The sequence below is a fragment of the Ochlerotatus camptorhynchus genome, unplaced genomic scaffold (assembly GCF_037179485.1).
Source record: "Ochlerotatus camptorhynchus isolate MF236.1 unplaced genomic scaffold, CSIRO-AGI_Acam_v1.1 ptg000265l, whole genome shotgun sequence".
Classification (NCBI taxonomy): domain Eukaryota; kingdom Metazoa; phylum Arthropoda; class Insecta; order Diptera; family Culicidae; genus Ochlerotatus; species Ochlerotatus camptorhynchus.
In genome coordinates this window covers 2,032,771-2,059,609 of record NW_027040755.1, presented here as the reverse complement: position 1 = coordinate 2,059,609, position 26,839 = coordinate 2,032,771, and the positions used below count along the sequence as shown (strand labels likewise).

Below are 26,839 nucleotides of genomic sequence, written 5' to 3'. Positions count from 1 at the left end.
AATTCTGGGATTTTATGTTCCAGAATGCTAGTTCAGGTGCTCGTTAAATCCGCGGATTGATAATCCGAAAGCTATGATAAACAACCCCAGGTCCCAGGTGTGCGTTTTAGACCATCCTACCCTACTTACTGTGGCTGTACAGGATCAAGACGTTGTTCTCTTACCTTGTTGCATATTTGGGCTTACAATTGTGGGATGCTATTGGGGAGGTGTGCTTGCCTTGCCTCCACCCACCATGCTATGCTACTGTATAGTGGGATCTGTGATGCCCATGCAACCGATAGAAGCGAACAAATGTCGCTTGTGGCAAAAGTAGAGGAGAATGCAATCTTTGCGAGTTATATGGAAGCAAAAATGTCAACTTGAATGTTTGATCTCGTTTTATGCACACAGAAGGTAACAGTGGTTTCCTCTAAGGATTATGGCACCATTCACCTCTTGCCGAGGCCATTCGAATTGTTGTATGTGACGGTTTTGCTGGAGCCGAACAGTTTGTCTTTCTCTTGTTCGGTTGGGATTATCACAATTTTTATATTGATAAAAATATAAATTTACATTTTTTTTTTGCATTGATTTGAAGTATGGAATTTATTTAAAATTATACGAGATAGACTTTACGCGAAGAAGATCTCGGGATAAATTCTCTTGATGCCAGATTCTGAAACAGGTCAAGGATTTTTTTTTCAGAATCTAGGTCATAACAATAAAAGTTCTTGGATACTTTGACTTATAGTATTTTTCATAGTCCTGATAATAAAATAGATTTGAGCTTAACTATTAATTCTACTATGCCCAACTAAGAACTAAGAATCGTTATTAATGGTTTATAGTCTTTAAAAAAGCGTTGGTTACTGTTTCAATCATCGTCAACCTTTCATCCCAGAGTATGGTATCTTCATCAGGAATCGATCTCGATGTTAATCAGCCTGTATATTTTGTACAAATACAGATAAGGGTATACACATATTCCATAAATCCGAACTCTTTTAAACGTTGATTATCAAGATCAATTATGATCCGAATGCCACGTAAATGTTATGATGATCCTTTGGTGTCATCCATGTTCATCTAGAACATAATTATTATGTTGCCAAGTGGATGTAATATTGAATTCAAAATTTAAATTTCCGGAATAAAAGACTCTCCGGTATTCGGTGAATTACGGTACATATTGCTTGAAACCCCGGCTTTTCATCCGAGGCCGAGAACGAATGGTGAGCGTCATTTACCAATCGACTCAGCTCAACGAGATCCTTGTAACTTTATAAACACTTGCAAGCGTCCATTTTCTTCCTGGCTTTGACGCGGCACGAGCTTTCGCCAACTTAGTGTTCTTTGAAGCACTTCCACAGTTATTAATTCATAGTTTTCTATACCAACCACGGAGGCGGACCAGCTTCAGGCTGAAAGCCTCCCTAATGAAGAAAACTTAACTTAACTTCTATACCAACCTATGCATAAATTAGTATATTGTGTGGCAAGTACAATAATGTTCTATGTGCAGGAAAGTCATGGAAATTTCCAACCCGAAAGATTTCCTCGACCGGATGGAGAATCGACTAGATTGATTGACTAGACTTTTGGGGGCATCCAACGAAATGCATGAGTTCTCAAAAACATGTTGATCCCGAATAATGCATTTTGAAAAACTGAGAGAGCTTGATCGCATGGCTTCCTTTTTAAAGATTTAGATACATAGTTACACACGCACATTCCGGGATCAAGCGTGAGCCAACCATTGGGGATCAAGTCTTCCCAATCTGAGTTATACACTTCATCTCAACCTGAACAAAAGATCAAAAGAAACAGTATCAATCCAATGATAACATTTGATTTTACTTTGTGTGAAGTTTTGTGTTGAACATTTTCATACTGGCATAAAACAATATTATATGTGTTGATCAAACTAACGTAAATGTCTAGATAAAAAATGTTTCTCCAAAAGCCAAACCAAAATTTGCGATTCAATCTTTTTTTTAAGCTTTTTGTGGAGATTTTTGTGTGTGTGTATTTTTTCTTAATTAAATTTCATAGTCCTGGAATTATGAAAACTTTTAAGAACCGGTGTATTTCTTTCACGATCTATGAAGAAATTTGTTCTGGACAAGTTGGATAAGTAATTTTCAATCCGGTTAGCGGGGCTTATTATATATGAAAGTGACTTCAGAACGCATGTGTATGAGCAGTCATTCTTGAAATGGGTCCTTTGATTTAAAGGGTGTCCACGATGAAATTGCCACACTATGAAATTACTCTAACTTTTTAACCGTTGGGTAGAATTTAATGAAAATTTGGGTGGATTTAGTTCATGGTGCATTATTTACATCCTGCAAGTTTTAAATTCCTGTGATCAAAACTCGCGGAAATGGAGTCGAAAGAACAGCTCGTGCGTGATAAAATCTTGCGCATTCATCACGAGAACAAGGATCTCTCGCATCGTTCCATCGCTAAAACGTTGGGAATCGCGAATTCCACGGTGTCACGAGTGATTAAGCGGTTCGAGGAACGGTTGACCACCGATCGGAAGCCCAGAAGTGAAGGAAAAAGTATTCCGTACAACACCAAAAATCACAACCGCGTAGTTGGGGCCTTCAACCGAAATCCGAACGCCTCCGTTAGGGATGTGGCTAAGAAGCTGCACCTAAGCCGAAGTTTTGTCCAGAAGGCCAAAACTAAGGCTGGGCTTCGAACGTTCAAGGTACAAAAGGCCCCTAATCGCGACGAGAAGCAGAACAAGTCCGCCAAAACCCGTGCCAGGAAGTTGTACCTCAACATGCTGACGAAAGTTGAATGCTGCATCATGGACGACGAAACATATGTGAAGGCCGACTTCAAACAGATCCCCGGCAACCTGTTTTTCACGGCCAAGGATAAGTTCAGCGTTCCGGAGCATGTCCGCACTCAGAAGATGTCCAAATTTGCGAAGAAATTCCTGGTTTGGCAAGCCATCTGCACGTGCGGGAAGCGGAGTGCACCTTTCGTGACCCAGGACACGATGAACGGACAGGTGTACATTAAAGAGTGCCTCCAGAAGCGGCTGCTTCCTCTCCTGAAGGCCCACAACGTCCCAACAATCTTCTGGCCGGATTTGGCCTCATTCCACTACTCCAAGGACGTGCTGAAGTGGTATGCGGACAATAAGGTCAATTTCGTGCCGAAAATGTTCAACCCTCCCAACACTCCGGAGCTCCGCCCCATCGAGAAGTACTGGGCGATTATGAAGCAGCACCTTCTTAAACGACCTAAGGTAGTGAAGACAGTCGAGGAACTGAAGAAAGTATGGGTTTACATGCAAAAAACGGTTGATTCACAGGTTGTGCAGAATCTTATGGCCGGGGTTAAGGCCAAGGTGCGGGCATTTGCGTATGGACTGTAAATAAAATACGAATAAAATGGTAAAATGAAGTTTAATAGTTATTTCTCAATCCCTGAAAATTTGATGGCAATCGGATGAAAACTCGAATTTTGCGAATCAATTTTGTGTGTGGCAATTTCATCGTGGACACCCTTTACAACAGATCTTCAGGGCAAAAAATGTAACTCATCATTAACCGAACAGATTTTTTTAAAGTATTACTCTTAAACTTGCGACTGAAATATAAACACACTTATAGGGTTTAATAGTTTGAGTAATTGTCAATCTGTAAGGCAGTAAACCCAAACGAGTTAGGAATTCGCCCAAAGTAACTTTTAGTGAAGAAAAACCCGACGACATGGAAGTTGACTAATTCTCCATTTCGAAAAAAGCGTGCGACGATCGCTGCACATAGGCACGGATACACTGCAAGGCAAAGATTTGTTTTCACATGAGCATCCCTACCGTTACAATGAATGCAAGTAACCTGTTGCCTGTACTTTTGCAAACTAACAGAGGTGAAAAAGAAAAACAAATCGTACTTCTTCCTCAGTCGATGGAAGGAAATACCAAAGTTACTGTGGAAATGGCATCAATCGTCTGGCTGAAAATGTATTTCCGATATTTAGATTGGAATTGTTTCTAATCTAGAAGAGCTTTCCGTTTCAGGCTATTGAAGTATATCTTGTGAAAGTTTCCATCTATATTGCTCCGTAGCCAACATTGCCGATTCAAAGTGTAAATCTAATGAGGTTTCATGCATTTTTAAATCAATTCAAATGTCTTTGTTTCAAGATATGGGATTTCTGCTACGGATGGTCATCCATTTTTAATGACTTAATCTGCTTTCTGTGTACATCCGGCAGAGTGGTTTCGCTTGCAAGTATATAGTTCCGTGGTTTTACCGTTTCACAGAATGAGTTGTATGCTAACCACTGCTCACTGCTGTTAATAGTCCTTGTGCTGAAAAGGGGGTAAAATAAACACGCGACTGTAAACATTGGAGAAACTTGAAATTGAAAACGACTAGCAGTTTGTGCGAGATTAACAGTGTTTTAGCAGGAAATTACAGTTTTAATTAGCAATAAAAGTAAGGCACGTGAAAAAAGGAAATTCTGTTCACGCAATATTTGGTTGTTGTGCACCCCCTGCAGAGTTTTTCTGGCGAGTATGAAAATGGAGTGTGAGTTGAGTTCTACTTTAGACTGAAAAAAATGCAAAACTACTTTTTAGGTTTGGATTTTCCTTAAAGGTTTTTTTTTGCAATGTTCATGAAAATACTCCATGGAGTGTTAAAAATAGGTTTTGATCAACCACTTTCAGGAGCCTTCGTATCTTTACAAATACATTCGAGTTATATTTACTTATCAAAAACATTCAAAATAGAGTATTTTCTTTTTGAGATATAGATTTTATATAATTAATTTAATATTTCCAAACTTGATAGGTTAATCTATCTTGGGTTGCTAGGCATCGTCGAAAATATCCATCTGGTTTATTTGATATGGACATCCCAAGGATTAAGTATACATTCATTTGGGATTTCGTTTGCTATGTTCGACTGATGAATGCCGAAGCCATAATCGTAATTGGAAAACATAACTGCATGCCAGCTGGGTATCAATCACAAAACTAATAATCGGTCAAACCAAAACCAATCCACCGCAAATTATCCGCTGTAAAATGCAGAGGATAATGGTGTGTAGTGCACACAAAGTGAGAGGATGTAAATTCCATATTTATGGAATTGTAAAACAGCGTCCCATAATAACCCGACTCTGATGATTTTTGCTGAAATTTGATTTCGAATTCGACGCGTAATCATTGAATGATGGATCACTTGTCTGGGTTTGCTGCAGGAAAAAGCTGAACGACGAATTTATGACCTTAATCTTTCGTTTATTTTTGTCTCCCTTGCATGCAAGTGCGTCGTGGGGCATCAAATTTTTATTGAACCAAGATATTAAACCCTTTAATCCGCATCCTATACGCAACAAAGAACTCTTGACTTGAGTGGCAGAATAGCACACTAACAAAAGGGGTCTTGACCGATAAAAAAAAGTAGATTGAGACGACGAGAAGCTGCATGCTTCTTTCTATAGCTACTTGTCATTTTAGTGTCGCATGATTATGACCAAAAATATTCATGCATGACGATGCTCGAACTGAGCGACAAGAAAAAGTATTCATCGTCGAATAATCCTGATATACCAACGCCAGTGGCCGGTTCAGTGAGCGTGCTTAGTGGAATTTTATGTCGTCTCATGTGAAAATTTAATTCTTTCCATGCTTTCTCTCGCGTGCTGTTGATAGTTACAGCGCCAATTTTATCTAATAGAACTTGACATCCCGCGCAAAAATGTATTTTTTTTTTTAATTTAGTGTGGACCCTGTTAGCAACATCAACCATACTAAATTGTGAGTGAGATTTGTTCAGGAGCTGTTAATTTTTATTATTATTTTGTATCGGGTGCGCCAGACAGCAGACCATTTTCTCGGCTCGCTAATTCCCATCTTATGGTGCAGTATCCATACATCCGGCGCTGCAATTCCAGATCATCATTGTGGCAGTGAACTGCATCCTTTTCGTTTTGTTTCCTTCTTTCGAAGGAACATACACTAGAATCCAGCTGGGTTTCGTTTTAACTCACCTACTCTGCCCTTGGTACACATAAAAAGGGTATAAACACTGCTTACAAACATGACGTTCAGAAGAACATTAAGAAGAGTATTGAACTAATTGATAAAAGGTGACGAGGTGTGTTAATGAAAGAAAATGAAAGTAAACTAAAGTATTTTTTACACGATTTTTTTACGTGATTTATTTTAACACGGTAGGTACCGCTAAGCCGCAATTTACACGGTACGTTTTTATCAATTTATCTATAACAATACAACCAATCGATTTGATTCGTAACACATTATTAAATGGCATACTTAAAAATAAAATCACGATTTTTTGCGTAAATACATTTTTTTTTAATATCAGGCGTAACATTTGATAACGGCACAAAAGCTTTTGTAAACAAACTTGTTTAGGCCCTTTACACGCGAACCGAAGTACGCTCTGGCAAACCAACAACATCATCGGATAGGGGCAACTCTCACATTTCCGAAAGTGGTATTGGTTTGCGTGAATTTTAACTATCGCGTAAAATCTCCCTTCGTTTAATTTTGAGCTATACTTGGCATAAACAGTGAAATCGCTTAGAAGTTTAAATTTATGCCAAATCTAGCGTTAATTTTATGTGCGCTATATCTCGCAGAAATTTACATGAATTTTTCAACCGGTGTGGCGATGAAGATTAAACAATAATTATTTTAATGTATTCAATGTAAGTATATTTTTCATTTTCAGAAAAGCTTGCCCCTTGACAAAACTGTTAAAATGAATTATATCCACTTACTTCGTATTGTACCTTATTTTCATGAAGTTTTTCTATTCAAATATATCGATAAATGGGCAGAATGAGGATACTGACCTTTTTTTTACCCGACCAGACCCAGAAACTCAGTGGAACAAGTCGACAACAGGGACAAAACAACCAGTCAGAAATTTTGCCATAGCTAGACATGTTTTCCTATCTTCACTGAGAGTATCACATAAAATTAGGATATGGCAGTTTTTTAAACGTGTCAGATCGAAATGGGTTAAGATCACATTTTACTGGGCAAAATGTATATTATTTAATATAACTAGGTACTTGAAAACAGCTTTTTAATACACATTCATCACATAGTGAACAAGAAAAGTTGTTAAGTGCTGTTGTGTTGATTGCTTTCGATTTTTTTTTTTCTAATATGTGTTATTGTTGAGTCTGTATCTGGGAGTTTGGTTGTTTTTCTTACGTTTCACCGTACAATCCAGCCAAAGCCAGTGCTTTTGCTACGACGTTTGGCTGTTATTACACAAAATCGATATCTCCGAGACTCTTCACGCTCAGCAATCCACTCCATTCGCATGCTTGCTGAGCCAGTGAATACGGATCCTTTCCCCCTGATGATGCTGTTGATGCTTCTGTTATGCGCTGGGAGGGGTTTTATCAATCTTCGTTTTGCTTTGCCTCCCGTCTGAATCGCGGTCCATGCCGTCTGCCTAACGCTATAAAAACGGCTAATAGTGCTAGATAGAGCAGTAGAAAAATCCGATTTCAATAACCGTATCTAGTGATATCGGTCCGTTAGTGCTCCTGGAAAAGAATTGGAATTCGTCTTTTCATTTGTTGTTGTTGTTCTTTAGCTTCAGTTCTAGCCTCGTGCTGTATAGGTTGCTGTTTTTTTGAACGCTTTCAAGCGTAGTGTACATAAGCGGTTTTGGGGACCCATTCCCAGAGGACAGCATCATCGATGTCTGTCAGCCTTGCAAAGCTGCGGGGTGTTTGTTTTTCTAGTGTAAACGGATGATGAGACCGACTCAACATTGTGTTGAATTCGACTCAATTTTGTCATAAGTGAATTTGCTAGAAAAATGATTGAAATTTTCCTAGCTTTTCCAGGAAATTTTGTACGAATATAAGGAAAGTCGGTGATAATTTTTCGAGAAGTTTTTCCTGAAAAAGCTCGGAAAATTTGACTCACTTTATGAGCAGATCCATTTTTTGTAAATTTGAGTTGAATTCAATTCAATTTTGAGTCAGTCTTATCGTCCGTATACGTTATTCCAGTAGGTAACCTTTTTCTGTGGGATTTCTTTTCGTAGGATGAAGGCTAGGGTGGGTCAACTTTTTATCGTGGAACACTACTCCCTGCTCCTCACTGCCATTTCGATTTTTATTGAGGTCCTCAACAACTGTGCCAAATTTAGTGTGCTCTAGTGCTTTAAAGTTTGTAAATGAAAAAGGGAAATGGAAACGAAATTGTTTTTATTATAATTATGTTTGACACTTTACCATAGGCGTGTATATGAGCTTGTAGGATTTCCTAATAACATTTGTATGGTTATTTTGCTTAACGATGTATCATCCAAACCATTTGTGGAATAGTTTTGTCATTTGAGTTATCGTTCGGGAATCGTATTTTTTTATGAGGGATGCACGAAGCACTTGTCCTAAAGTAAAAAGTTAATTACTTTTCGCACAGAAGTGTCAAATCAATTTGCGATCTTCGACAAAGTTGTTCTGCATAGTTTTCCCAATCTAAGTCTCACGTTTGGTCAAAATTAAGCAGCTCTCCCGCAAATCCATATCATAACCAAACTCGTTGAATCTGGGCATACACAGTTTTGGCCACGAACTGCTCATTTGCTAATAACTTTGCACACAGTTGACGAAACATAGTTCTTTTTGGAAGCAGTAGATAGAATAGACTTTAAGCTTGTTATAGATACGTTAAAGAAAGTAGATTTTAACTCTAGTAATAAACTATATTTGTTTTTTTGCGCTGTAAAAATTAAGTGAGAAATACTCGCTTCACACCTCGGACTTGAAGTGTAAAAATTCATTGGAGTTGATTCAAATGTTAAGATTTACCTACTCTTTGCATATCTGCAGTAAAATATGATCCTAATCTATCAAATACTTTGAAGAAAAACAAATTTCAACAACTGAGAAAAAAGTTATTAATAAATGAGCAGTTGGTGCCAAGCACGCCCACTTCTCTTTAGATCTGAATTGAATTTCCCCAAAATTGTACCAGCATGAAAGTGGGGACCGAGGGGTTGAAAGTTGACCCACTCTAATGAAGGCACTTACCTTTAAATCTTTTGAGGTAAATATTTTCTTGTCGCAAAGATGGCATTTTCACAATGTTATATAGAATCGAATTTTTGCTTTAATTGCAATATGATATCTTTGTGCTTAATTCTACTTCGTAAAATCGCAAGCAACCACGGCTGATTCAGGAATCATTCTCGTAAGATTATTCAAGGTGATATCATAATCGTCGCTGTCGTTGGAATTTATTTCACCACGAGTTTCACCCCAAAAACCACCATGGTTCCACATTCCACTTCTTCTCAACCAGATCACTTGGAATCTTTTAAAATCAGGGTCGTGTTTAGAATTTTTTGAGGAGCATTCGGCTTTAATGAAAGTATGTATATAAGGAAAATTTATGTCGCCTGTATACATGGTACTGCGTGTTTTCATAGGAGTGGTGATTATGCTTAAGCACGGCACTCACAGCCTAAGGATTTACGAAGGATCTTTCGTGATGGTTTGAAGATGGTCTGACGGGGGCGTATCATCGCAAATTGATTCACATTATTTGAGTGCGAAAAGATGATTCGCCTAAGTGGAGAAATGTTTTGATGTTGAGGGGTTTAGCTACGAAGAAAGCATCTGTTCTTCATTTGATGATTTGCCTGAGTTCTCTTACGAACCTGTGAATTTAAATGAATAAGAGAAGTTCATCAGTAATAAAATACTCTAAAAATAATAGCACAATCAACCACCTACGGATATTTCCGCAGAATCCAATTAAACTTGCAGCATCAAAATATCTTGGCGGAATTAATTTACTTTCGACTGAAATCAGACAACCTAGCAAATATCAAATAGCTACCGCCACATCAGCACTGATTCGAACACCAGTTGTACATCTTTGAAGCCTGTTTTCACATGGCTGATGCTGATGCCAATTTTTAAACCATTATTCCGGGAAGGTGGTGACGGGTAAAATGGTTTTATTTTGTCAGAAAAGGAACAGAACACCCGAAAAAGTACTATCACAGGAAAGGTGATTTATGCAAAGAATTGATAAAACTGGTTGTTTCTGTTGGGAGCCATGGTGTGCAAATTAGGTATTCGGGTGGTTTAATATATCTATTTTTTCCACCGCACTCGACCGATTCTAAATCAGGTCCTGATAATTCTTCCAAAATTTGGGTTATAGCTCATACTGCACTGGCCGTTTGAAGTTTATACAGGAATCATTTGTGCTCATCGTTGTAGCCTTGTTTCATAATGACGGGTAAACTTGCCATCTGTTCTTATGTAAAATTAAATCAGCTACAACTTTGCTCAATACCACCTTTTGATTGAACTCCAAGATAATAAGCTATTAATTGATTTCGAAACCGATTACACCAATGTTGCCAACAGCCAGTCAGAATAATACCACCTTCTTAATTAATTATTAACTAATTATCCATACGTTAAATTAAAATGTGGGCTTCAGCTAATGTGAGAAAATTTCTTATAAATGCAGATAGCAAATTCGTACATAAATCATTATGGTGAAAGGCTAGGACGCGATGAACAAAAAGTTCACTTTTTCCATAGTAATTCGTAACCAAATAAGCTCAAATTTTGAGAGAATTATCAGGACTGGTTTAGAGATGATTGAGCTGAGTGGAACAAAATCGATATTTTGAACCACCCTATTAGTCTAGCTTTTTGGATACAATATTGCTTAGAAATAAGACATAAAATGTAGCGGCGCCGGTAGTGTAGTGGTAAGCGTGATTACCTCTCACCCCAGCAGGCCTGGGTTCAATCTCAGTCGGCGCCGCCGGGATGTTCTGAGGCATAACATCTCTGATCACGTCTTCCTTCGGAAGGGAAGTAAAGCCGTTGGTCCCCGGTTCATGAGTTGATGGGTCGATAGGTAGTAGGGTCCAGGTGTGGGAGCTGCCTCTCTGGCGTCGGTAGCATTGGTGCTCAGCACGGAAAACAAATCAAGAAAAAAAAAAAAAACATAAAATGCAATTATCATTGTATCAAAACGGTCTACTCTTGATTGACGACAAATAAATAAATAAATATTAGCTAACCATATATATTAAAGCACATTTATACTTCGCAATTTTATGTGGATCTGAGTTTAACTGGTTAATCATCATTCAATGTTGATTAAAATGGAGTTATTGTTGAACGCTGGAGCAAAACTGATTGGCCGATCTAAAAATTCTCTCGAATGGCCGAGAAACGCCATAAGTTCTGCTACACTAATGGTGGCTAGGCTAAAATGTATAGCTAGAGATTAAATTAAATTAGGTTCATATTAAGTAATGCAGCAATGCTTGAATTGGTAATTTATAACCGCGCCTTAACTTTGTTCGTATTCTTTATTATGCTGAAGCTTTAAAATGAAGACGCATAGTACATTGTGAATCAAAGGCTTTGTCAGTAGTTACCACAGTCAGGCATGGAAAATCATTTACATTCCTTTTTCGTTGATTTTTCCATTTAATTCTACTACTTTTGTATCACTTTCACTTTCACTAATTCACTTTCACTAATTCACTTTCACTAACTCACTTTCACTAATTCACTTTCACTAATTCACTTTCAATATCACTTTGTATATATATAACAACTATAAGAGATACGTATTTCGTTTACTACTTGCAAACTTCTTCAGTGTCTAGTCATAGACTGACTGGAAAAATCGATGGAAAAGGTATACAATTATTCTACTAAAACGCTCATCAATCAATTTACATTTACAGTCATTTCGTGCATTCATTTACATTCATTTACCTCTAACATTATTCATGCCACGTAACGTGGGTAGATCGCCTTTTCGTGGTACGTTACGGGATGTAAGATCTACCACCGATTCCTAGTCCTGACTACTTCAAACTAGGGGAACAGGACTGTTTTTGTAATCAAAGGAACACATCGTAGTCCTTGTTACTTTTTATGCCTTGTTGATAGTGACAAGAGTCGGCTTTGTCCACCGAGGATGATCTTAATACAAATAAAAAATGACTTAGTTAGTCTTCATCTAGGGTTAACTACCCCATTTCCGGCCTATTAAGCACAACCCGCACTTCATCTTTCTTAATCTAGCGCAGTTTAGCACCAAACGGAATGTTATTATTACTGATGGCTTCCAAATTTGTTTACCTTTCCGTACGTACCGTAAGATTTGAAAAGGAGAAACCAATCGTTGATATATTGTCAAAAGTCTAACACTGCTTCTTGACGCCAAACTCGGCCTACGGATTCTAAACTCGGCCTAATGCATTGAAACGCAATTGAAACGCCAATGAATTCACTTCGGCCTATCGGATGAAGATAAAAATTGATTCGGTCGGAGCGCTTCTTTTGTTTTTGCTAATAATGGGTGTAAACCTTCATATCACGCGTTCTCATTGACTTCTTTCGGAAGCTTATTAACTAAAGTATCGTACCAAACGCATAATTGACTTGTTAACTCTGAAATCATGGATTTATTTGAAGTTTTCTGCTCGATAGGCCCGAAACGGGCGATTAGGCCGAAGTAGTTCTCTTATGTGATTCCTAATCTTCTATTCGTTGTTCCCTAGTTTGAAGTGGTCATTATCGGTGCTATTCCTTAAGTTTGTTGCTAAGGAATCCAATTTTGACTGACAAAGGGGCGTGCCTTTGGAGGGTGTTCCAACACTCCGAAGGGTATAAATAGCGGGTCCTTTCATTTAGAGTCGGATCCTTGCGATAAATGCAAGAATGAAAACTGTAAAAAAATCGAATACTTCATCATTTATCAATAGTGATGGAGTAATACGACATGCACTAAACTAAGGACACGGGATGTACTACAATAGATTAAATTACTAGCCGCAGTGGTGAAGGTCCCGAACAGAGGGAAAAAACCTTATTCATAAACAGAGTTCCGTAAAATGATGTATGAAGCTTTTGTATTTTTTTTTATTATTTATTATTGACATTTTTAGCCTTCATCTCCGTAGAATATTTTGAAGGTTTTATATTAATTACAACTTTTGTGAATAATCCAAACCTTTATCTCTTATGCATGATGAAATAGAGCAAACAGAACCCACCATTTTTTTTTCAGTGAATGTAAATTACATTCACTCAAAAACAATAATAAGTTAGCGTCATCGGTGATGTAGTGTGTAAGCGTGATTGTTGGGATTTTCTGAGACTTAAAATTTCTGATCAGAAGGGAAGTAAAGCCGTTGTTCCCCGGTCGATGAGTTGATGGGTCGATAGGTGGGACCAGGTGTGGGGAACTGCCTTCGTGGCGTCGGTATCATTGGGACTCAGTACGAAAAACGAGATCGACGGAAAGGCTGGTAAGTTACTGTAGAAACTGGAGCACCTAGGTTAAAATGAAATGTTCTTTTTTTTTTTTTTTTTTTTGTTATAGTCACTTTAACGCTCTTGGGTTATTCGTGACTTGTCTGGGGATGAGATTTGAACTCGTGACTTTGGCGTGAGAGGTATGGATTCGAACCACTACGCCGGGGTTTCCCCTTAATGAAATGTTATTTATTTTGAATTTGAAACAAATAAAGAGCTAAAAAAAACACTAACGCAATCTGATAGGGGAAATGACGGCTTCGGCATGACAGACTATTTTCGGCAACACAAATTGAAACACTATTTTCACTGGATTTTCTTACGAAAACACTTCGCTGAATGCATGCAAACGATTCTTTAGGCTTTCAGCTTCAATTTGATTATATTTTTACCACTCAGAAAAAGCAATCTAGCAAGGTTTTCTTGAAATGCAACACACGCACTACAAATTGTAGCTGATTTCGAGTTGCCGATAATAGAACAGCAGATTTACATGCAGTTCAAATGGAACGGTTGCCGAAGAAAAACTGGTTGCCGACAATACTCGCTCTTACTAGAGAAGATTGGAGCTTTGTAAAAGCGTTTCGAAACAGGTCGGCTATAGAAAGAAGGTCGCTGCTTAGGTTGCCGAGAATACGTAAATTCCCCTACTATCATAATTTTTATGTCGACGGAAACAAATCAAGGAAAAAAACAATAATAAGTTTTGTCCACTGTAGGTCGTCATACATACAATAGATACAGATTTGAATTATTCACAAATGTTGTAGTTAATATGAAGCTTTTGATATCCATTATTTTACGGAATTCAGTTGATGAAAAAGTTGAACGCAAATGTATGTCAATAATTGTCCATAATTGTCCATCCAAACCATAGTAAGCTTGTAAGTTTTTAGCTACAATAGAACATAAGATGAGGTCATATCCATGAAATAAGAAAATTAGCGCACCAGAAACAAGGTTTCTGAAAGAAAAGTGCCAATTGTTGGCTTATGTTTTACCGCTACTTAAACAAGTTAGTAAAAGACAACGCTAAAAAAGCTCATTCCTAAGTATTCGAGCACAAACCGTGCATTGTTCCATTTTCCCCAGAAGGGAATTCATTTTCATTTTATTGTTTGAAATTCCCTTGCCCAGCTGCTTCGATATCATTCCGTCCAACCGCATTTTTTTTATTTTTTCCTTCCCCTTCATTTTAATTGCATTTTCCACCGGGATCGGAAGGTCGTTTAGTTTGTTAACGCAAGCGAAATGTGTTTGAACCAAGTTGAATTTTAGTGGACGGTTTCTGTCTGAGCTTGCATACAAAAAATAGATCGGATGAGATGACTGGGCAAATTTTCCACCACATCAGCCAAGCTTAAGGTATAACATCAACTCGTCTGCACTACTTACCCCTTACGATGGAAGAAACCCAATAAAGTTGTTTTTGCGACTTGGAGCAAGCGTAATTTTGGCAAAATGTGTAGGGTACATCCCTCCAATGATTTCTATCTGTCTGTCTCGAATTCTTTGCCTGGTGTGAATGAAACTTACCAAAACGTAAACCAAAAATCGTGTTCTGCTACCTAAGCTTCTCAGAATGAAAACTTTTTGATTTATGTTTGTTATTCGACGGTGAAATTTGCTTCCCTTTAAAATATCCATGTTTGTGGTGGAGGATTTACTTAGACCGGTAAAGCTCCCCGTCGCCCACCAGCAATCGGAGACAATCACCTTGGCAGCACCGGTTTCATCCTCCGGGCATGGCAAGTTACTTGGCAGTGATAATCATTGGTGTAGATTGGGGTAAAATTTTGCTCACGTCTGACCGACAATATCCGTTCCTTTTTGGTGGTATAATTTATTGATGTTTGCTCAACGATTGAATCGAACGCAAGTGGAAACAGTAATGATGTCGACGGGTCCTTAGAGATACGAAAGAAAGCGAAAAGTTGCTAACCAATAAGCGGAAAAGGGAACTTTTGCTACAGTTGCTCTCAATGGTCAAGCGATGAAAATCAATAATGTTTAGAAATCGAATTCACTTTCGAGTGTTTGTGGTTGTTTCCTTCATCGAAAAATTGTCTATCTGCTATAAGAACGTTTTCTCTGGCATTCTGTGTTGGCTTCTAGGTGCAAAATTTATGAATTTAATTTTGGCAATATTTATTGGAACTTACTTAATTTGTTATTTATTAAGTTTAGAATATAATAATAGCAAAGGTAATGGGTAATGGGTTGTTATATTCTATCCAACGGAGGCGAAAGGTAATCTTAAAAATTTCCTGTTGTGACAGCGATAGCTATGAAATATTCAATTTAAATTTCGCATGAATTTCAATAACATTAATCATGCAAGCGTACAACAAGCTTCGGTGCTCACATTAATGAATTATTGCAACTTGGTGCGTAATTCCCTTGAGATAACGTTCCCGGAATCATTATGCCTTGCGTCGCGAGCAACTGACAGAACAAAACAAAGTGGATGGATGTTTTGCATAAAATTTCAATTCGGATGCATTCCCGGAATGCCAGAAACATGCAGGCAGAAAAAAGTGTTACCATGAGACAGCGACTTTATCGCATGAAACTATTTAGTTTTATTTACTCGATGCTTTTCCTTGAGCGAAGCTGTAGTGATACAATTCATGACAGCGGAAAACTTTGCACGGTTTAGAGTTTATCTGGCTCGAACACAATATACTGATGGCTTTCGGAATATACCCTAGCATAAATATTTAAAATATCAAGCAGAGCGTCATTCGCATGGAACAAAGGCGACACATAGCTCGAAGAAGAAAGACGCTCTCCGTTGCATCAGATATCTTGGAGCCATCGTTATTTACAACTGATTCGTCTTGGCAGCTCCGGTATGTGTTGCTTTTCAGACATGGACTGATGAAGCTAGGTTGGGACCGCGTTATAGCTGTCATATTTTCATGACATTGAAACTTGGCAACGGAAAAATACTGGTGTAACATTCTGTTTCCTAATTATTATTTTTTTCGTAGAATCAAATAGAAGGCAAAGCGTACGTTACAATGCCTGCAGGATTATTTGGTTTTTGATCTTACTCCCCTTCTGCGTAATGCTTTTTCTCATATATATTACACGCACTGCCACTAATTCCAGGACCCCCTCCCCTCCTTAAGAGTGAACGTCATATTTGTATCGCCCCTTACCATGTTTGTAAAAGCACATATTACAACATGTAATCGAGTTGCTCTTTTATCTATGTGTGGCATATATTGTGTGTTTGGAAAAGTCCCAGAACTCTTCGAATGATGTGGAATATCACGATTCAATGTTGTTTCTTGTGAGACGGGCATGTATGTATGATAAATATATCGAAACTGCATAAGGCATTACTTTTCCATAGTAATGAGGTACTATAACATGCACTGAATAAAGAACACGGACCTATCAGAAAAGATAAATGTGTTGGTCGCAGTGATTATGACCCGAACAAAGGAGGGGAAAAACCGGAATCATACCGAAGAAGCTCTGGTAGCTTTGAAGATAGAGAAGGAATTACCAGCTATCCAGAAATTTCACTCAGCACCTGATCAATCATCCGAAACTTCCTAGTTCATGACTACTTCAACCCGGTCCCAGATAAGTGACCAGAGTAGTGTATTTACAATACAATAACCTGTTGTGTGTTGAATTACATCTTGTCTTTGTACCGTTTCAAACCAAATAAATGTTAGTGAAACAAAACAAAAAATCTAAAAATGTTTTTTTTTTCAAAATACTACACACTAAGAAATTATTTTTTTTACACGAGACGTAATTCAGCTTTGACGTAAATCATGGAACGTAAACAAACATGGCATGTAAAATTAAGTGTTCTGAAACTGAAAAATATGCAACTCGACGAAAATTCCGTGTGATTGAATTGATTTTCTCGTCCTTTGCAACTGATTCTTATGTCAAAAGGGCCGCTTGCATGTGTCGGTCTCACGACACTGAAATTTACATGTCTTTTTCGTAGTGTGTAAGGCGTGAGGATTTATTTAAGATTCTGGGAAAATGTTTCAATGTCTACAACATGGAATAATTGTCAATATCATGCAATAATTAAAACTCAATAATTTGGGACTAGACTATCGATTAAGGATACAATCAAACTACTAGGAGCGATTCAAATATGACGTCCACTCTTGAGGGAGGAGGAGTCCTTCAATTTTTGATAGTACTTGTAATAGGTATGGAATAAAGCGTGGGGGGGGGGGCGGATTGGCATATATATAGAAAATTGATTCCTTTAACAATAGTAATTCAAGGAGAAAGCAATGAACATGTTTACCTAGTGGATGAGTACTTAAGAGGGTTAGATTTTGATAATGGAATGACACTGATGAAGACTGCACATTGTAGTCGAAATATGTATCTGTCATGGATACTAAAATTAATTAAGCGGAATTAAATGGAAGATAACCTTTTTTTTTTGCCGATTTGAATTTGAATTCCGATTTGGTTTTTATAAACTCTCGAACTTTTCTTCGAATATCACACATCATATTTTGGACACTCTGTTGGCTAACCTGAGCGACCGTTTTATTCCACCATCTCTTCATCTCTGTCGCATCCAGAGACACCTTTCCACTCTTCTTCAACTTCTGTTTGACAATTGCCCAATACCAATCATTTTGCGCACCATCGGTGCGTGGTCACGCATACCTGTGCACACGGATCATCGTCATCGAGTGTCAGCATCTGTCTCCACATTCAAACCGCTCATCCATCATCGTGTGTTCAGCTGAGTGCCGAGCTTCATACAAGCACACACCAACGAAGACCGCCCGCACACGCGGATCGAAGATCATCAAAGCTGCGCGTCGCTCCGCTGCTGCTGTGTAAACGCTCGGTGATAGTAGTATAGGATTATCAGATAAGTTTTTGTTCTTGTTTCTTTCTTTCTCCCATCTGTTAAATTTTAAGTTTGTGTTTCTGTGTTAGTATTTTTTTTTTCTTCGTGTATTGTGTCCGAGTAATTTTGATTATCGTTGCAGTGGTAGAGCGTTTTTCGCTCCCACTAGTACGGCAAAATGGACATTTTGTCGGAAGACGAAATGGACGTTTTGTCGGAAGACGACACCACTTTGCCACGCGATAACAAGAAGGGTCGAAAACGTCTGTCATCCCAGAAATCAGATGATGCCATCCCTGCTTCGTCATCTCAGTCTGGTAATGGACAGGGACAGATAAGCCCCCGATCGCGAGCCTACCCAGAAGACTCGACTGGCCCATGGGTTGTTTACTTTCAGCCCAAAAAGAAACCTTTGAATGTAATGCAAATTACTAATGATCTGACGAAGCGGTTCTCGGCCGTGACCGAAATCTCGAAGGTGAGGTACAATAAACTTCGCGTTGTCGTCTCTAACCTGAAACAAGCTAACAAGATTGCTGCCTCCCAGCTCTTTACACTCGAGTATAGAGTGTACATCCCAGCTCGTAATGTGGAGATCGAAGGTGTGGTCACCGAAGCGAGTCTGACCCCCGAGATCTTGGCGAAGCAAGCGGTTGGCCGTTTCAAGAACCCCTTGCTTCCCACGGTTGAGATACTGGAAGTCCAGAAGTTGAACGCAGTATCTTTCAGCGAGGGTAAAAAGAGCTTTACCCCCACAGACTCGTTTCGGGTGACCTTTTCTGGTTCAGCCCTTCCTCACTACATCGAGTTGGGAAAACTTCGGCTACCTGTGCGTTTGTTTGTTCCTCGGGTCATGAACTGCCAAAACTGCAAACAGTTGGGACATACGGCCTCTCACTGTGGCAGCAAGGCACGCTGTTCCAAATGCGGGGAGAAGCACGAGGATGGCGCCTGCACAGTCACTGCACCAAAATGCGTGTACTGTAAGGGAACTCCTCATGGTCTCTCATCGTGCCCGGCGTACAAACAACGCGGGGAGAAACTAGAACGCTCTCTTAAGGAGCGTTCCAGGCAGTCTTTTGCAGCAATGCTAAAAACAGCCACACCATCAACCAACGACAAAAATCCCTTTGCTGTTTTGTCTGATGACGAGTCTGACTCTGACTTGGCTGAGGAGGGAGTTTCTTTCAGTTTTCCGGAAGGTTCTGCACGGAAACGAAAACGCATTAATTAATTTAGCTTTATTTAGGAGGCTTTCAGCCTTAGGCTGGTTCGCCTCCGACTAAACGAAAACGCATCCGTTCGCGGAAAGTTACAGATAAGGAACCCCAAATCAGCTTGCCCAAATCAAGGAGTGATGGAAAAAAGGAAGTTTCAACTCCTCCTGGTTTCCGCAGAACTGATTATAACCAGAATTTTCCATCTCTCCCGGGGACATCAAAAACCCCTGATGGCCCATTTTTAAGAACAGAAGCCCCTTCTTCATCCGGGTTGTTCTCATTTGATAAAATTGTGGACGATATTCTCAAGTACCTCAATATTTCTGATCCTCTCAAAAGCATTGTTCTGGCAATGCTTCCTTCTGTGAAGACCCTCTTGAAGCAATTGACATTGAAGTGGCCCCTCATTGCAGCAATCATTTCCTTCGATGGATAATTTTCCAAACGAGGTCGGGGATTTGATCACTGTTCTACAGTGGAATTGTCGAAGTCTCATTCCTAAATTAGATTCTTTTAAGTTTTTAGTTCACAATAATGATTGTGATGCATTTGCTGTTTGTGAAACTTGGCTCTCTTCAGATATCGATCTTCCTTTTTATGATTTTAACATTATTCGACTGGATCGTGAGGATTCGCGTGAAGGAGGGGGATCAAAAAGTGCCATTCCTTCTATAGAGTGAATCTTCCACAATTTCCAGGTATTGAAGTTGTTGCATGTCAGGCTATTATTAAAGGTAAGAGCCTTTGTATTGCTTCTGTTTATATTCCTCCTAGAGCCGTTGTTAATCGCAAACAACTTTCAGATATCTGTTCGGTACTTCCTGCTCCACGGTTGATTATGGGAGATTTTAATTCCCACGGTACAGGCTGGGGGGAACTGTATGATGACAACCGTTCTACTTTGATATATGACCTCTGCGACAACTTTAATATGACAATTCTTAACAATGGAGAAGTAACACGTTTGGCTGGCCCATCCTCGAATGGAAGTAGATTAGACCTCACACTTTGCTCTAACTCATTATCGTTGGATTGCACGTGGAATGTGATCCAAGATCCCCACGGTAGTGATCACTTGCCGATCAAAGTTTCAGTTGCCAGTGGGTTCAATCCGTCGGAACCCGTTAACGTCGCGTACGATCTTACCCGTAATATCGATTGGACAAAGTTCAAGAATGTGATAGAAGATGCCCTAACGTCGGTAGAAGGGCTTCCACCGTTGGAGGAATATAACTTCCTCTCCAATCTGATCTTGGACAGCGCGCTTCAAGCTCAAACTCGGCCGGTTCCAGGAACGTCTTTCCGTAGGAAACCTGAGGTTTATCGTAAAAAGTCCGACGCGTTTAAGCTTTTCCGGAAACGTGGAACACCCGTACATTTCGAAGCGTACTCGGTTCTTGAACGCGAACTCAAGAGCCTCATCAAAGCCAAGAAACGCGGATACTGGCGGCAATTCGTGGACGGATTATCGCGCGAAACGTCGATGAATACGCTTTGGAATGCGGCGCGAAGGATGCGTAACCGGTCTTCAAACAACGAGAGCGAGGAGTACTCCGATAGTTGGATTCTCAAGTTCGCGCGAAAAGTATGTCCTGATTCTGTGCCGGCACAGATGATTCCTCGCGAAACGACGAATTCGGTAGACGAGATCAGCCAGCCTTTTTCAATGCTGGAGCTCTCACTCGCGCTCCTTTCGTGTGGCAATTCGGCTCCGGGGGCTGATAGAATCAAGTTCAACTTGTTGAAGAACCTCCCAGACGTCGCTAAGAGGCGCATGTTGAACTTGTTTGGTCAGTTCCTGGAGCTTAATATTGTTCCGGATGATTGGAGGCGGGTGAGAGTTATAGCCATTAAAAAGCCTGGAAAACACACGTCAGATCACAATTCGTATCGTCCCATTGCGATGTTATCGTGTATTCGAAAATTGTTGGAGAAAATGATCCTTTTTCGCCTGGACAAATGGGTTGAGTTGAACCACCTACTCTCAGATACTCAATTTGGTTTCCGTAGGGGCAAGGGAACGAACGACTGTCTCGCGTTGCTTTCCACTGAAATTCAGTTGGCTTTTGCTAATAAAGAGCAAATGGCTTCTGTCTTCTTGGATATTAAGGGGGCTTTTGATTCAGTATCGGTTGAAGTCCTTTCAGACAAACTCCACGCTTGTGGCCTTTCTCCTTTAATTAATAACTTTTTGTACAATTTGCTGTCAGAGAAACATATGAGCTTTTCTCATGGAAACTCTACAGCTTCACGATTTAGCTACATGGGTCTCCCCCAGGGCTCATGTTTAAGCCCCCTTCTGTATAATTTCTACGTCAGAGAAATTGACAATTGTCTAAGGGACAACTGCACGTTGAGACAACTTGCAGATGACGGAGTAGTGTCTATGACAGGACCCAGAGAGGCCGACCTGCAAGGACCCTTACAGGATACCTTAGACAATTTGTCTACTTGGGCTATCCAGCTAGGTATCGAATTCTCCACGGAGAAAACTGAGTTGGTCGTTTTTTCTAGGAAGCATAGCCCAGCACAACCAAAGCTTCAACTTTTGGGTAAACCGATCACTCATTCTATGTCCTTCAAATATCTTGGGGTCTGGTTAAATTCAAAATGCACCTGGAGATCCCACATTGAGTATCTGAAGCGGAAATGCCAACAAAGGATCAATTTTCTCCGAACAATTACCGGAACGTGGTGGGGAGCCCATCCGCAAGATCTTCTAACGTTGTACCGGACAACGATTTTATCGGTTTTAGAGTACGGTAGTTTTTGTTTCCAGTCGGCGGCTAAAACGCACATCATCAAACTGGAACGGATCCAGTATCGCTGTCTTCGTATCGCGTTAGGATGCATGCACTCGACTCATACGATGAGTCTCGAAGTGTTAGCGGGCATGTTGCCACTCTCTGATCGATTTTCGGAATTATCCCTCAGGCTCCTCACCCGTTGTGAAATTATGAACCCACTGGTGATTGCAAACTTTGAGAAGCTTCTTGAGCTAAACCCTCAAACTCGTTTTATGTCATTGTACTACGTGTACATAACACAGGATGTCAGCCCTTCGCAGCATAATCCCTATCGTGTTTGCTTCTCCGACTTCGACAGTTCTGTTCATTTTGATTTATCAATGACGCAAGAGATTCGCGGAATCCCAGAGCATCATCGTTCCATGATTGCTCCGTCAATTTTCGCTGCAAAGTTTGGCCAAGTTGATTCCGCAAGATCGTTCTTCACAGATGGATCACTAATAGAGGCGTCCGCTGGTTTTGGTATTTATAACGAATTTCATAGCGCCTCTCGAATGCTTCATGCTCCTTGTTCCGTATATGTTGCGGAGCTGGCGGCAATACATTATACGCTAGAAACGATCGCCTCACTTGCACCAGAGCATTATTTTATTTTTACGGATAGTCTCAGTTCTATCGAGGCTATTCGCTCCATGAGGCCGGTAAAGCACTCCTCGTATTTTCTCATGAAAATACGAGAGATTCTAAGTGCTTTATCTTTAAGATCTTTTGTCATCACCTTTGCATGGGTCCCATCTCATTGCTCGATTCCGGGCAATGAGAAGGCGGACTCGCTTGCAAAGGTGGGCGCTATGGAAGGCGATATTTACGATCGACAAATCGCCTACGACGAATTTTTCTTCATTTATCGTCAACAGTCACTCGCCAGCTGGCAAAATAAATGGAGTGAAGGGAGTTTGGGACGATGGTTATATTCAATCATCCCTAAGGTGTCGAAGTGTCCTTGGTTCAAGGGGTTGGATGTGGGTCGAGACTTCATTCGTATGATGTCTCGCCTCATGTCCAATCACTACTCGTTAAACGCTCACTTGTTCCGTGTTGGGCTGGGAGACAGCAATCTCTGTGAATGTAGACAAGGTTACCAGGACGCAGATCACATTATTTGGTCATGTGCTGAGCACCGTGGAGTCAGATCCGAGTTGTACGATTCCCTTCGGGCTCGAGGTAGACAACCTAATGTTCCAGTTCGGGATATTTTGGCTAGACGCGATCTGGAGTTTATGCAACTCATATATGTTTTCTTGAAGAATATTAACCATAGATTGTAAGTTTGATTAACCTTGTGTTTAGTTTGTGTTGTATGTGTGTGTTTTTTTTTGTAGATTTGTTTCTGTAATAATTGTATAATTACAGAGTTGATATAACGTCGATAGGATTAAGTATATGTTTTAGAAATAGTGAAATTTTTGAATCATAAATCATATTCCAAATCTCCTTTTCCCTCTCCCGATCCAAACAATTGTCATCCACTAACCTCGAGAAGACCGCGAGCAATCGGTTCCAATCCTTTAATTTTAGATTTAAGACATTTATAATGTATAAACAAAATGATAACTTGGCTCTGTAAAGTTTATTCGATTGAGCCTGTACAAATAAAGTAATTAACAAAAAAAAAAAAAATTGCCCAATATTTCTCAATTGGGCGGAATTTAAGGCAGTTGGGTGGATTGATGCATACGGTCGATTTAGCCTACTTCAATGACTTCGCGACCGCTAGGAGCACTGCAGTAAAATAAATAGTGCGTCCAGATATTAAATTACTCAAGCTTTAATGCGATTGAGCCTTCTAAATAAACGAACTAAATAAAACAAAATTTTATTCTACATTATTATGTTTAAGCATTATTATTACATAATTTCAAAGTATATTAAAAAATTTAACCAATTTATCATTAAAAAATCATTCGTAAAAACTTTCCAATCCAAGCACATGTTGTGAAGAACACGATTGAGGGAATCCTTTTTTCATACAATTTGCTTCGCATTTTCCCGGGCCCACATCTGGCGACCTACTAAATGTACAAAGTTAAAAATGATTTTAAATGCTTGCTGTTGATAAGATCTGTTTGACTTCTGGATGACGAGATTAGTGCTATTTAAAACGCGAAGTGGAAGATTCCGTGAACCTTGTCCTTAATATTCAGTTCCCGAAAAAAACATTCTAATTTCTCAAAACTAAACGACCCCTACCTTTGTTGTAATTCATAGATTGAGAAACGCGGGTGTAAATCTATTTCTGGAACTTGGAATCCAGTATGGCATCAGAGTCTGATCTCACCCTTTCCGCATATATATGATACAATTTCCCAAACAGAAGTTCACATGCAGTCTTGCGTCGTGAAGTGAGATAGTTCTGATCTATAACATCCATCATTCCAAACACGCATGTCTTCTGAATAATTTTGCTGAAGACAGAAACCTTTTCTTCTGATTATTTAATTGCATGCGCAATGTACACATTGTGGAGTTGAGTTTCATGTTCACTTGCAAACTAATTTTCATATTTCGTGCCAAAGATTTTCCTACGACCGCAACCTTCTACATGATCAGATCTCGAGGCATAACATGTTAATACCAATTATCCTAAATGTTATACTCTACGTGGACTCCAGTAAATGTACTACTGTCAAAACTCGAGATTAACACTATTGGAATCCGCTTCCATCATAATGGCATTAATCGGGAGATAACTGTAGTTGACCAACCAAACCAAAGTTCAACTAAGGCTGTACTCCGCTAATAATTTTGAGCATAAAGAAACGGACACCAATTTCACTTCCTGTTTGCTGGCCCACTAAACATGTGTTGGTTTTAAACAGGACATTTCGAGCGGTTCCGGTACGGTACGAAAGCAATTTGGACCAACACTTGTTGCAACATTTTTGTAAACCTCGCTTCGATTGCCGTCCCGTGATCTATTTCGCCCAATTTGGCGCCCATTCCCTTACTCATTTATATTCCGCTTGAGTAAATTTATAGTCGTCATTCGACAGAAGCATTTTTCACTCTTCGTTCATTCGTTCAGCTGTTCTAGTTTCAATCTCTTTCCATTCATTCGCTTTTCCACCGAATTAACTACTAATCCAATTGTGCTTCGCTCCCGGTAGAATGGTTCAGAAATTTCCTCAATTTTTTTCTTCTTGTGCCAGTGACACTCGAACAAAAAAGTCAATTTAAAAAATTTCTTCATTTTTCATCCCTTGTCTAACGGGAAAAGCTTCGGTTTTCTGTTCTTCGCTTTTATTCGGATTCTATAATGAAGGAACTGCGAAACGAAAGCTCCTCGAATGAACGGTGAATAAACAATGCAATCCACTTTCTGTCGGTAAAATGGCGAGGATTTATGAGCGGAATTGCGGAACAACGGACGATCTGAGCACCAATATTCAATTTAATAAATTTCATCGTTTCGCTGTGAATTACTTCGGAATGCAGTTGTTCCGTGAGTATATTAACGAGTTTTGTTGGTATACTTTGAAGAACGGGAATGTCCCAATCACACGATTGGGGAATTGTATCATAGAAACAATAGTTTTCAGATCAGAGTTATGAATCATTTAAAGGTGAAACAGTACATTGAGAATGCATTAGATTTATGATATATAGGAAATATATTCCATATTCAAGTCGGGCTACATTCTTCTATGTTGTTCCCATAGCTACAATACGGAATGGAAATAGCTGTTGCTTGAGCATTTCATAGTTTGACTTTAATCACTTTTTGTCTAAAATATTAGTATTAAACCACGGTAATAAATAATTTTGCTGAGGATACAAAAATGTGTACGTGTTCAATCAACGAACTTATCAAATCATAATTTATTCATTCCTTTCTAACTTCCGATGAGTGCTTGCTATTTTCCTTCATTTTCAGGCAGTCGTAAAAAGCTACACAAGTGGTCGATAAGAAGTTCCGTCCCCTAATCTCGACTAAATTGAGTTTAGATGACTTGATAACGCCAAATAAATAGACTTCGCAATGGGATACCTTCTCTTCAAAGACACTCTCAAGTCTGTGCAGTTATGTCTCTCAGTATTTGTTGGGATTCCCACAGTTGCTCACCCACTAGATCGCATAGTGAGGGCAAGCATGAATTCATGTAAATGAATTCTTCCTGTCTCCGCCATTGCAAACTTCCGTAACATTCTCTTTGCGTGAAGCGGTGCCTTGCTCATTGGCCTAGTGCTGGTGGTGATGTTTTCCTGAAATTTCTATCTATTCAGAGCAAAACGATTGCAAAATTAGCATAAAATCTGTGGCCAAACACTGAGCCGAGTGGTTTTGCTCTTGAAATACCCTGACAAGTAGAGATTCCCGTTATATATTCTATTCCGTCGGCTTCAATTTCAGACCGTTCGCTGGACAGCGACTCGGTGCTCTAGTGAAAGATAACCCGCGTGTAATGAAATGCGAATTTACGTAATTTGCATACATTTTCTTATAAATCGTGGAAAAAGGAGTGCGAGAGTAGGGTTTTCTCGTTATTTCTTTACTTTCACCTAGCTAGCCAGTTGTCAGTGTGAGTTATGGGGCGTCTCGAACCGAGGAACGGCTTAACGATTCCAGCTAAGAACGTGCAAATGAGATTGCTGCAGGCGATTCGCTTTCTCAACCATCACGATCAGCAGCTTTA

General features: G+C 39.5%; 1 protein-coding gene and 1 long non-coding RNA gene across 3 annotated transcripts in view; both read left to right on the top strand.

Annotated features, from left to right (window-relative positions):
• The window catches only part of LOC135705327 (putative uncharacterized protein DDB_G0271606), a 225,513-nt gene that overhangs the window by 149,889 nt on the left and 48,785 nt on the right, over positions 1 to 26,839 (top strand). The window lies entirely within an intron of this gene.
• The window catches only part of LOC135705350 (uncharacterized), a 113,166-nt gene continuing 100,252 nt past the window's right edge, over positions 13,926 to 26,839 (top strand). The window contains exon 1 of the long non-coding RNA XR_010517835.1: positions 13,926 to 13,960. This is a non-coding gene — a long non-coding RNA (uncharacterized LOC135705350). The remainder of the gene's footprint in view (positions 13,961 to 26,839) is intronic.